The sequence below is a fragment of the Leopardus geoffroyi genome, chromosome A2, assembly GCF_018350155.1.
Source record: "Leopardus geoffroyi isolate Oge1 chromosome A2, O.geoffroyi_Oge1_pat1.0, whole genome shotgun sequence".
In the NCBI taxonomy this organism is placed as follows: domain Eukaryota; kingdom Metazoa; phylum Chordata; class Mammalia; order Carnivora; family Felidae; genus Leopardus; species Leopardus geoffroyi.
The window spans coordinates 92,892,100-92,905,134 of NC_059331.1; the positions used below are offsets into that span (position 1 = coordinate 92,892,100).

The following is a 13,035-nucleotide window of genomic DNA, read 5'->3' on the forward strand; positions in this document are numbered from 1 at the left end:
ATCGTATCTGCAAAGACCTTTTTGACATGTGAGATAGAATTTATGGGTTCTGAGAATTTGATCACGGGCATTGATGGGGGCTGTTATTCTGCTCACCACACCTTAGAATTTTAGGTTCATATACATGTGTAGCCCTTCACTCGTTATCTCTCACAGACACATCAGACACATAACCTCTAAAAATATATCTTCCATCAAGTGTGTTCTCCCTTGGTTGGGGACATCGTTTTCATCCAACAACATAGGCTTGAAGCTTGAGAGTGTTTTTCTTTAATCCCTCATCAGATCGGTACACCTGCTCATTGTACTTCCTAAATATTTCTCCTGTCTACTCCTGCCCTGTGATTCTTCTGCCATTCCTCCTCCTGCCAAAGAATGCAAGCATTTTCCATTTTTCTAAAAACAAAATGCTTCTTGATTAACTTTGTCTGGCATTGTGTGAGCTGAGGGGGCTACTGATGCAAATCCAGTGCCCCTGTTGTCTGCCTCAATGGAATTTACAGTCTAGAATGGAAAACACACATTATACAAATAAACCTGTATGACAAATGTCTCAGAAGAGGACATTTCCAATCTTTGCCATTATGGTTCATTTTTCAAAAATTGGGGTTAGAATGTGAATATTCTAGAGAAAGCCATCAAGTTGGCTGCTTTAAATGCAATCAGTAGTAAGTACTTTTTTGTGTGTATATGTGTCACTTTCTCCTGATTCTAGAACATAAAGATGAACGATAAGACACAAAAATACAACCCAAATATGGCAATTTAGCTACTTGTAGTAAAATCGAGTTAGAACTGTCTGTAGAGCTCCTCTTCTTCAGTTACTGTCTAAAAAGGGGTTAAACTGCAGAATTTGATGTCCCCAGACTAGACTTGATAGAATCAGAATGCCTGGGGTGGGGCCGGGGATCTGCACTTCAAACAAGGAGCCCATGAGTGTGTTGTACACACTAACAATAGGGAATTAGTGAACCAGTGGCCACTCACCAGTGCTGCCTTGATTTGTAATTCAGAGGCCGGGGCAGAGGAAGGTTTTGTGATTTTCTTACTCTCTGTCCTTTCCTTTTCCCACTGGTAAGTCCTGTGAGTATCCTCCATGAAGCAGCCCTGGAGTTCTAAATTCCTCCCTAATTCCCAGGTCACAGTTACAGCAGCAGGTTAGAAGCACTCATTTTATGTCAGACATACTAGGCCGAAGCAAGCCTTTCATGCATTGTTTTATTTAATGTTTAAAACAATTTTAAAATGTTGGCACTATTGGCTTCGTTTTGCAGATGAGATGAAGCTCCCCATTTCACAACTCCTGAGTGTCAGAGAGCTTGGGCTTGGATCCAGGACCTTCAGGTTCCAAGGCTCAGATGTGAAAGCATTTCTTGGAGAACTGATTATTCTCTCTGTGTGCCACCATGATGATTTTCACATCCCTTTATTACAGTATAATGGCATTTAAGTTGTTGGTTCACATATCTGTTTTTCTTTCTTTGAGTCTCCTGGCAGCAGGAGACTGCCATTTCAATGACAGCACCTGGGTACTGCAGAGTCTGTAGTTCAGGAGGCATTCAATAAAACTCTATCCCCTTGGTCATTCTTGGATTCATTCATTGAGTCATAGTTGCCTAGAGTGGGTCAAAATGAAAATATCAAGCTAAAGTAGGCGGGGAGTGGCTCAGTCGGTTGAGCATCTGACTCTTGATTTCAGCGCAGGTCATGATCCTAGGGTTGTAAGCCACCCGACTGTGGATCCTGCTTGGGATTCTCTCTCTCTCCCTTTACCTTTGCCTCTTCCCTGCTTCCTCTCTCTCTCTCTCTCTCAAAATAAATAAACATTTAAAAAAAGTTAAAGTAAGTGTAAAATTTGGGTTCCTGCACACATGGCAAAATTAGCAGATAGAACTTTGACACAATATTCGTATGTACTGCAGTCAAAGTGTAGGTATAATTAATGTTCAGGTTTTAGTAAAAAAAAAAACTAATGATAAGAGCTCGCTATTGGCAATTACACAAAATTATAAAGGCGTTTTCCAAGAACCCAAAGACACTAAGAATGCATAATAATTGAAAAGTGAAATGGATACTTTGAATTTTTTTATCTCATATAAATTGCAAATAATGTAATTTTTCAAGGTGAAGGCTCCAAATTATCTCTCTTCATAGGAGAAGATAAAAATGTTTATTTACTTTCTTTATTATTATGTACTATTTCTTATTTTATCATATCCTAATTCTCCTCATAATTATGAATATTAAAAATCAATCTATGGATGTCAGGTGACAACGCATAATGGTGTTATTACCTTATCCCTTCAGGTACATGTGATTAAGCAACCAATTTCTTCTTAGAAACATGTAATAGAAACAAAACTCATAAAACCTACATAAGTCCATTTTCATCTTATTAGAATTCGAGTTTTTAAAAATAATAATAATAAATTCCCTCATAAGTATATTAAACCATTTAATTACAGTGGTGAGTGATTTTCTAATCTTCACATTATTATTGAAGAGTATAAGTCGGGTATTCATAACACATATTAATAAAAGTTAATTAACTTATCAGGGTCCAGTTGTCTGAAGTGGTATTTAAGCATTTATGGAAGAGTAGCTCAGACTCTTCCAGAAAATATTAAAGGCAGGAGCAAAAGCCAGCTAAAGGACTAACCCTGTGCTTTACCCTGCTAGGGGATTTTCTAGAATATCTCTAGACGACTGGATGCTTGCTGCAGAAGCATTATGTATCAGCAGCTTGACTAATTGGCCTGACGTCCCTGAGGTCTCCCTAGGCTGCTGGTCAGAATTCAAACCATCTCATGTCCTTGTCACAAAGCGTATTGTCATAACTGCATTATGAAAACTGCAGACTCGCAGAGCACACTGTAAACTCTGATGAATTCAATAATGACTTATTGAGTTACTGGTTATTTTCATGTATGATTTATCTCATTTAATATTTGGATGCTCATTCAATTTATAGGCAACGAAACTGAGGCCCAGAGAGGTTAATAACTGTCTTAAGGTCACAGTTAGCTAGCAGAAAATAAGAGAGTGGAACACAAATCTTCTAGTACGAAACCTAGAACTCTGCACTGTGTGTGAGTGGGTTGCTTTGAAAAACATTTGTCAGGCTGCTAAGAAATTGTTTGCTTCAAGGAAAAGAAAAACCCCAAAATTACTTCACCTGACTTAAACAAAAGAGAAGATTCCTGGTTCGAAAATGTTAGGGCCTCAGTCAGGGCTAGGAAATGGAATCAGGAGTTGAGGAGACTGTGTCTCTGGTATTTGCAGATATCTTGTCTGTTTCTTATTTCAGCTTCATCAATCGCTGCCTTACAAATGGCCTCTCTCTGCCTCTGATAGATAATGATTAGTCTAGCCTGTGTGTGTACATGTGTGTGTACTTAATGGAAAGGGGAGAGAGAGAGATTGGGTGGGAGGAAAGGTGCAGGGCAGTCTGTGACCCACACAAGGAGCTGTGGGAGGAGACACTCTGAGAAAGTTTGATGGGCAGCTTCTCAGATGGGAGTCAGAGAGGAGATGGGAGGACATATCTGGTAACGGAATGATCTGTATTATTTATACAAAAGGATTTTCTTGTACTGTTCTGTTAAACTTTGATAGTTAAATCCCTGATTCTCCCACTTGATTCGGAGTAGTTTCATGAATCTTAATTGGTTTCTCTAGTTTGGGTTAAGAGTATTGTGCATATACTCGTGTGTGTGTGTGTGTGTGTGTGGGTATACTGATATGTCTAACTTATAATTCTATTCCAAATATGCACATATAATTCTATTTATGTAAGCATTTTATTCCTGTTAATCAACTGAGAGTTATCTTTATCAAAGAGATATTTTGGTGTCTCTTCTATGATGAAGCATTGTCTTTTTGTCATTTGTAAACTAATTACTTGTGCTTACACAGCTATCATTTGGTTAATATTAACAAAGAGAGCCAGGTAGTGCCAGAGATAAGAAATGGCACTTCTGTGAGTGGAGTGTGCCTGCCTGTAAGCTGTGGGTCTCCAGCATCTCTGACATGGCACTATCCCTTGAGTAAACATCTTTAGCAGCAGACATGAGTTAGTGGCCCTCATAAGAATTATCCCACAAAGCAGTTTTTATGGACGGGAGGACTCTTGAGGAAAACACTATACTCATTTCGACTTAATATTATATGAAATCCCTAAACATCTTCAAGTCTAGAAAAACATTTGCTGCTTATATAAGAAGGTCAAAAGTGAAAATGTCAAGCTGCTAATTACCTCCCCTTGTGGGTAGTGAAAGGAATACAGGAATTGCTGAAATCATCCCATAAAGAGATAAATATTGAGTACGTTCATGGATGATATCCTTTTAAAAAACAACTGACGTGAGAACTTTCTTTGCTTCTTACAACTCATCACTCAGCTGTTCACCCCTAAAAACTCAGCCTGATAATCATGTGGCTAATATGCAGACTTTTAAAACCCTCCAAGTTTTTGCATATAGTTTGCACATTGTAAGGTGGTGGGAAATAGCATTTAATAATATGTGGATTTTTGGAAATATTGTGTACCAAGAATAAGGCAGTAGAGGTGTGGCCTTAATTTCATTGCAGAGGATAAGCAAGATGTGGATGATGTCTAGCTCTTGCCTTACCATCAGTCAGTGCTGTGCTTTGAACCCCTACTTGCTCCATTTTCATCACTGAAGGACGAGACTGTAATACACCTTGTAATGAAGCTCCTTCTAGTTATCATACTTGTGTCCTTTCTTTTTTTTAATGAAAAAAAATTAAATATTTATTTTTGAGAGAGACAAGTAGGGGAGAACGCAAGTAGGAGAGAGGCAGAGAAAGAGGGAGACACAGAATTTGAAGCAGGCTGTAGGCTCTGAGCTGTCAGCACAGAGCCCAACATGGGGCTTGAACCTACAAACTGTGAGATCATGACCTGAGTGAAAGTCAGATGCTTAGCCAACTGAGCCACCCAGGTGCTCCTGTGTCCTTTCTTAATCTATGATGTCTCAGAGATCATAGTCATGTTACTTAACAAAAAGTAAATTTTAAAAAGAGACGCTGATCACTGTTGAAGGTTCATTATACTGTTCTCGTTACTTTTTTGAATGAAACTTTTCAGAGAGAGGGGGAGGGAGGAAAAGAGAGAGAGAGAGAGAGAGCACTATAGAGGATGATGGCAACAGTAAGGAAATGCTGCTTATTATTTCCTCCATCCTAAAAACATGGTATGTTATTTTATTTTAATGAGTCACCTAAACATAAAAGGTGATATAATAGGATATAGGAGGAAGCAGAAATCGAGAGAAATTAGAAAACCTTGCAAGTCCTCTTGAGCCATTTCAGTTGAAATGCTTCATCATTTCATGTGAATGACATCTAAGATGTACTTATAGTCAAATTTAATGAATATACATTACAGAGATAAATGGTTCATGAATTCACCATCATTTTGGATTATGCATTATTGCTCTTTAAAATCATTAGTTTGGAAAATTGAGATTTGATTGTAATTTGCAATTTCCTAGCATGCTCTGACTGAGCAAAGAAGGAAGCAGTCTGGATAATGGTCAGAGCAAAATTTACAAATGTAATGGGGCTGATCCACAAAGTAGATAAAGCACATGGCATAATCTGCAGTCAACTATAAAAGTTTGACCATGGAAGCACCAATGGAATAACCAGAAGTTTGAGCTCATATATATTCTAAAGCCACTTTCTGAATAGTTAGATTTCTCCCAGAGATTAGTGCATTTATCTAAACAAAATGTTTATTGAGCAATCATTCTTTTCCAGAACTGTACAAATAGTCACTTGAGGACCTTTAAGGTACAAGACCAGATCTTTGCCACTCAAACCTGGGTAGAACTCTCCCTCTTGGGCCATGATTGGATGTTTAATCTCCCATGAGAGGACAGATTCCTTTCTTGGAACCAGAATAAATGATGGGCTCTCTTTTAGTAAAAACTTTAAAATCTCGAGAAGGCCCTTTGCATTCCTAAACTGATTCTGCAGATTCACTAACAGCTAAGTCAATAGCCAAGCTTGTAGAAATGCTGTTTATACTTTGTTCTGTTTCCTCACCCAGCCCTCACTCCTCGACCTACTGTATCCTGCTTCTGTCTCCAGTCACTTGTTCCAAGTCACCAGTGATCTCGTTGTCATTAGATTTACTTTTTATTCCTTTTATTACTTGACTTTGAGACCACAATGGATACTATCGAGTACTCTGTTTTAAAAGAAATGTGCTTTGCCTTTGGCTTCCTTGACGCTTCCCCTATCTGTTTCATTTTCTCTGCTTCTGGGCAATTTAAATAATGTCTTCCTAGACTTCTTTGTGGGTCCTTGTTCTTCCCAGGACATTCCTCAGGGTTTTGAAGTAGACTGTCTTCTTTCTTCACTATCTTCTTGTGCTGGGGGATAGTACTACTCCTGAAAGCTCAGTCATCATCTGTGGTGATGTTCGATCTCTATCTCTACCAGACCCATGTCCAGAGCTTTGGGGAATATATCCAAATCTCTACTGGATAGTTTAACATTGATGTTTCGCAGAAACCTCAGATTCAGCATGTTCAAAACAGAAAACTTCACCTCACTCCCTACACACTGCTGCTCTTCCAGTATTGCCTATCTTGGGGAATGGCACCATGGCTCATGTTGACTCTGTCTTCTTCACACTCTCTACTTTCAATCAGAAACCAAGATATATATCTCTTGATTTTGGCAGCACTCTCTCTTCTTATTGTCGTTATCTTTGTATAGACTTCCTTTCATCTCTTTACCTGATTATTGTAGTGGCCTCCTGATAGGTGTACCTGGTCTAGTTACCAAGTACTCTTCTCATCTCTTCTCTCAATTCAAAGTGGTACTTCTATAGTGCATAGCTGATCGTGGCATTTCTCTGATTTAAACAAAATTATGTCCCGTTTCACTTGAGATGAAATCTTGGCAGCTTATCTAGCTTATGTAGCTCTAAGTGTCTGCATAATCTGGTCCCAGGCCTACCTATCCAATCTCATCTCTTATGTACTTCATAAGAGTACTTCATTTGTACTTCAACCCCTGCCTTATTGATATTCTTTCTCAACTTCCATCCAACACAGTGTGACTCTTCTGGCCTTTGGGTTTTAGCACATCCCTGGTATCCTCCACCAGGAACACTCCCCTCCTACTCCTTGCCTTTTATTTGGCTCAGTTCTATGTAACTTCCAGAAATCCTTGTATCTTTCTTCCCTCAGAGGCATCCCCTAATTCTTTACCCTAGGTAAAGTTAGAAAATAATTGCAACCTGTACATTCAAGATGATAACAATAATTATAATTATATATTATTACATATTAATATAATTACTGTAACTTTAATTTTTTTGTGTCTGGGGTAGAGGGAGATAGAGACCGCATATTATTTGCTCATGATTGCATGGCACCCCCTCACCTCCATGCCTGATTAAGTGTTTGACACACTTTGTCAGTTCACACTTGAATGATTAAATGAGGAGAAAGTGTAAAATTCAGTGCGTGTCATGTTGTCCTGCAACTAACTGAGAGAAACAGAGGACAAGTCATTTCAATATAATGCCAAAAGACACCTTTTTACCTACATTTTTATTGCAAATGGAATAAATAGTATGCCAATGAATTTGGAAGGGCCCTATGGAGGCTTTTATATGTTTGTGCCCTTAACACATGAGTGTACATATCAATAAATGACAATGGCATGGCATTGAATAAATTTATGTGGGAATCAATAAATGATTATTAATATTTCGAATGAGCTTTATTTGACTAAGGGAAGGAATTAAGCTCAATAAGAGCTGCTCATTTTATATTTGGCTCAACTGAATGCAGATATGATATTAAGGGGAGCCATGGCAGTGAATATCAGACTCAGGATAATCTTTGGGGCAGTTGCTCTTTTAGATTGATTTATTTTAACTTATCAAACTGTTTTAACTTTCCTGGAAGTTACTTGTTCTTATCAGAAGATGCATATTAGTACTTAGCCATTGCAACAAAGTATGAGATTTAATATGAAACACATTCTCTATACCTCACCGAAAGATATTAATAGTTGAAGAATCAAACAAAAGTGATTCCAACCTGATGTAACTGTAATATATCAATAATTGAAAGCACATTTTCCTTTACAAACTCTATACTCCTTATATATTTCCTACCTCGGGAATGGATCCGTCTTGTGGTAAAAACTAGAAACCTAAAATAGTTGACACTTTTCACTGCCTCATAACCTATGTTTATTTACCTCCTGATTATCTCTCAAACTGGTCCCTTTAGATCCATCTCCATAGTCATTAATCTGGTGGGAACTATTATCATCCCCTCCCAGAAGACCTGTAACCCCTTCCTAAGAAGGCTGTCTGTCAACATGTCTCCTGCCGGTCCATTCTTCACTCAGTAGCCAAACCGGTCTGATTATGCCCTGCTGAAAATCTTCAATGGCTTCCCATCAACCTTAAAGTAAAATGTTCCACTCTTCACAGTTTCTTCTGACTTCATAAGTGCTACCAAACTTGCTATGTAGATGTCATAATCCTGTATATAGATTTCTGGCTTGTCAGTTTCCCATTCATCCTTGCACTAAAATGGATACATCCAGGATGGAATTTTTAAAGGAAAATGTGGGTATTGTCCATGGGTACTCTCTGATAAGGTAGATTCATTCATTCATTCATTCATTCACACATTAGGCTTCAGATTTTTAATAAAAACATCTTAATCTTTTCCTCCTAGTGATCTAAAACAATAAGTCTTTCTTTTCAGACACATTTTTGCTTAACAGTTCAAGGGCTTCAGGGACTTGTTTATAATGCTCAGAGATGCTACGATGTAGATGAAGAGAGAACCCAGAAGGAACAAATTCAGGGCCACATAATGAGTTGGCAATGGAGTGCATAACAAAGGTAAGTCTTCTCATTACAATGTTCTTTTCATTTTGTCATTTTGATATTGGCTGGAATATACTCATGAATTGCCACTGTATAGGATAGAAAGTGAAGAATCAATGAATCAAAATATTACAAGGTGTGTAGTTTTACCTGTGATAAAATAAACCTTGTTGTAGTCTATTACTCTTGCTTTCAAAAAGTAAAGTCTGGTATAAACTGAGTCTAGTATAAACAAGAGAGAGAGAGACAGAAAGAAGGTGAGACATGAGTGAGAGATTTCCCCTGGGAGGTCATTACACTAGAATGCATTTTGGTAAAATGTAAATATGTTCAATATTCAGACATTTATTTCTCCGTAAATCAAGGCTTTGCATTTAATGCACTGTTTTAGAAACAGGATCTTTAAAAATGGCTTAGTATTTTAGAAAGAGTTTAGAAATATGAAGTGTATGAATAAAATGGAATCATATTTATATTTTTATAATAACTTAAGAAAATTTAGATAATAAATATTAGCTTTCTCAAGCATGTATCTCTCAAAGAACAGGTAAGTGTGGCTACTGAAACAAGGCCTCGAAGAACATAAAGAAAACAGCTTTAAAATATGAAATGAAGGTTGTATACCTTACTAGTAGCTTGCTCAGATGCTTCAACAGGAAGGAGTATTTTTATTTTTAATCCAATGAATTGGAATGAGTTCCTATTCTTGGCTCAGTGAATAGTAACATATAAATACAAAAGTTCCACTGAATCACTTCCAGAAGGTATTCTTAGTCCAAGTTTACAATGAGGGTTTCTCCAGTTTGCCAGGCTTCACAGAAGAAATATAATTTGATCAATAAGCAGAATTTTGCTAAGAGAAGTAAAGAAAGAAGATAAAGACAGAGAGGTGGAATATTGGGAATCCAAGCTTTGCAGATCATGATAGAATTTTGCATTTTATCCTGGAGGTGAAATGGAAGTCGTTGAAGAATTTTGACTGGAGGAATGACATTTATTGAATGCTTACTACATGCACAATTATTATACCATTATTTCATGCAACATACCCCTGATCAATCTTATAATGTAGGTACTGTTATCACACTCATTTTGTAGGTGAGGAGTCTGAGGTGTTGAAAGGTGAAGCAGCAAATTACAGCACTTCAAGTTCTGGAGCTAGTTCAACACAGCAATTTGATACCAGAGGTGGCTCTCTTAAATTTGTGCTACGCTTCTTTTAACATTGATGGAAATATCATATGGACTAGCAAGAGAAAGAGGAGGAAGAGGAGACTGGAGAGAGGGAGATCCCAAAGGAGAGCCCAAAGACAAGGCCAGACACTAGAAATACTTTCTGTGGAAAGAGGGTGGGTGGGGCTTGCACTAATTGGCTGTCACTGATGAAAAGGAGGAAGGGTAATTAGGCTGAAGTTCAAGTTTCTGACTTGGCAACTGTGTGGAGAGTCGTCCGTTTTATAGCAACAGAGAGTGCAGCTGGGGGAGGGAAATCAAAGGAAGTGTGGTGGCAGGGAAGGATGCGTTCCATCTAGAGCTTATGGAGATAGAGACGCCTGTGGAAATGCAGTGGGACATCTGGAGAAGGCAGTATGTGAGTGAGGGCTGGAGCACAGGAAGGGTAATGTGCAGCAGTGAAGAGACCACTCAGAATTAAATCCAGACCCCCTAAACTAACTGTGATCACAGCTAATTATGTAAATTAGTGAAGTGGAAATAGGACACTTGTGTTATCAATTCTTGCTTTCACTGCGTGCAAACGCTTCATGTCTTTGGGTCTCAGAATCTTTATCTGCCAAACAAGTAGAGAAGAGCAGACATTTGAAAATTGCCTTTGAGGGTTCCCTTTATATTTTCTGAACAACTATGTGCTGTTTATTGCTTAAATCCCATCAGCAGGTAATCTGGAAATTTACATAATTGGCCACAAGGGGGAGAACTCTAATTCTATATTAAGTCATTTTCTCCACTATGAAATAATCTCAGAGTTGGTGATGGGCTGTCTCATTTCTACTTCCTCATGGAAGTTGGGGGAATTCTGAATTGAATTGTGGGAATAACTGAATTGAAATGTGGTTTTGTGTCACTAAAGTTACGATAAAGTCCCTGAATGTAAAAATCTATTTGTATCAAACAATAATTCTCCATGAAGGAATCCAGATGCCTCTTTAATTAAAATGAAGACAGTAAAAATTTTAAATTCACCCTGGGAGGATTTTTCCTTCCAAATAACATTATTTTAGTTAACCTTCATGAAAACTATAACCTTCCCGAAAGCCCTTGGTTACTCTGAAACGAACATAAGAGCATTGGCATGTCTGTTTACTGTAAAGATATCCATATCAAAATAAAAGAATTAGAATGGCACAGGCCACACCAGTTTAAATGTCACATGCTTATTGAATATATATATATATATATATATATATATATATATATACACATATATATATATACACATATATATAGTATGTCCTATGTTCGTTGTTATAAGAACATTGAATGCTACATGCTCAGTATTAAAATACTCATTTTCTGTTTCAGTTAACTTCTTTCTGTACTCTAGTTTTATGGAAAATTTTACTGTAAGGAAACTATAACTCTCATTGGACTGAGAATTACCTTATGAGTTGTCCTAAAGTTTAATAAGTCACATTTTTTTACTTGGTCAAATTAAATTACATTCATAAGGTCTGAATATTTCAGCATTTTATCAAATATACCCAAACATATAGTACATGGGTGTCTTCCTTTTAAAGATGTGATATTAGTGAGCTATATAGGAATCTCAATAATGCAACAGTTACTGAAAACATATTTGTGTTCTCCCTTATAGACAGTGTCATGTTCTTTTAATAGGTTTCATGATAGCAGATTTCCTTTGAGAGTGAGTGCAATATTTAAAAAAAAAAAGTTTTTATGAATGAAGACTGAATATTAAGGTCACCAGTCAAGTTGGAGTATATGTTATTTGGGAATCAAAAAACTAGAGGTAGCTAAACTATTTACACTCCCTTTGATTTATAAACCTTCTTAATTCATCTGTCACTTAAAAGTCACTAAATGTTTTCAGCAGTGATGTTGTGACAGAAATAAGTATTAGCCCTCCTGATGTGGCTACTACTAGGATGGATAACTTTCATTCGAATAAATTCATTCTGGTGTGCTCACTAAAAAAGATAAATAAGTATATAAAAGTAATTTATTTAACTTGCTTTGTGCTTATTTTCCAGTTACTTTCATGATTGACACTTTAAATCCTTTAAATGTAAAATAACAGTATACTAAGTAAATTAATAGTATTACCACTGAGATAGTTTCTGTAACTTCCTCTAAAAATGACTCAGATTTTTAATGTCTTTGTCTTAATAAATTAATTTTCACTTGATATTTTTCATATCAGAAAGTATTGTTGACCAATAAAAGTGAAATACGTAACTTTATTTGTAAACTGCTCTTCTATTCACTTTAAACTTTGAACAAGTGCTCTTCCCAAACAAGCATAATTTACCTTGCTGAAGGAATTCTGCCTGATCCAATGAACATTTAGGGTTCATTTTCTCCTTCCTGTTTCTGCTTATTCTCTGTTCTCATCTGCCCTCCCCAACCTCTCCTCACATCCACAAGCCTAGACCACGGCTTACTTCTTTACCAAGTTTTTTCTCTATGTTTTTGTTTTTGTTTGTTTGTTTTGTTTTGTTTTGGCCTGGAGAACATTTACTTCTATCTCCACTCATTTTGTTGCTGAACATTTGCTCTCAACGAGTGGATGCTTGGGTCTTTTTCACATTTCAAAGAGTAAGTAGCACATTGCTGACAAACATTAGGTGTTTAATATTTACTAAACTGATAAAATGTTTGTATGTTATTAATCTTTCTTAACCGGAAGAATTACTTCACATTTTATCTAGAATGTACCCTTTCAGTTACTAAATTTAAATGAACAGAACTTCGAGTTCGGCTAACGGTGAAAAATGCCATTCTGTGTCTAAATCTATATTACAGAATTTAAAAATAGAAAGTCTTTCCTGAATTTTGATTCTTATATGGAACAAGTGATGACAAATTATCTGCATATGACAAATCTGAGGTGTATTTTGAGATTGCTCTTTTTCCCTTGAAGAGGCTGAAGATCAAATAAAAAA

At 36.9% G+C, this 13,035-nt stretch overlaps 1 protein-coding gene across 1 annotated transcript in view; it reads left to right on the forward strand.

Moving 5' to 3' along the window:
• The window catches only part of ZNF804B (zinc finger protein 804B), a 506,757-nt gene that overhangs the window by 14,936 nt on the left and 478,786 nt on the right, over positions 1-13,035 (forward strand). The window lies entirely within an intron of this gene.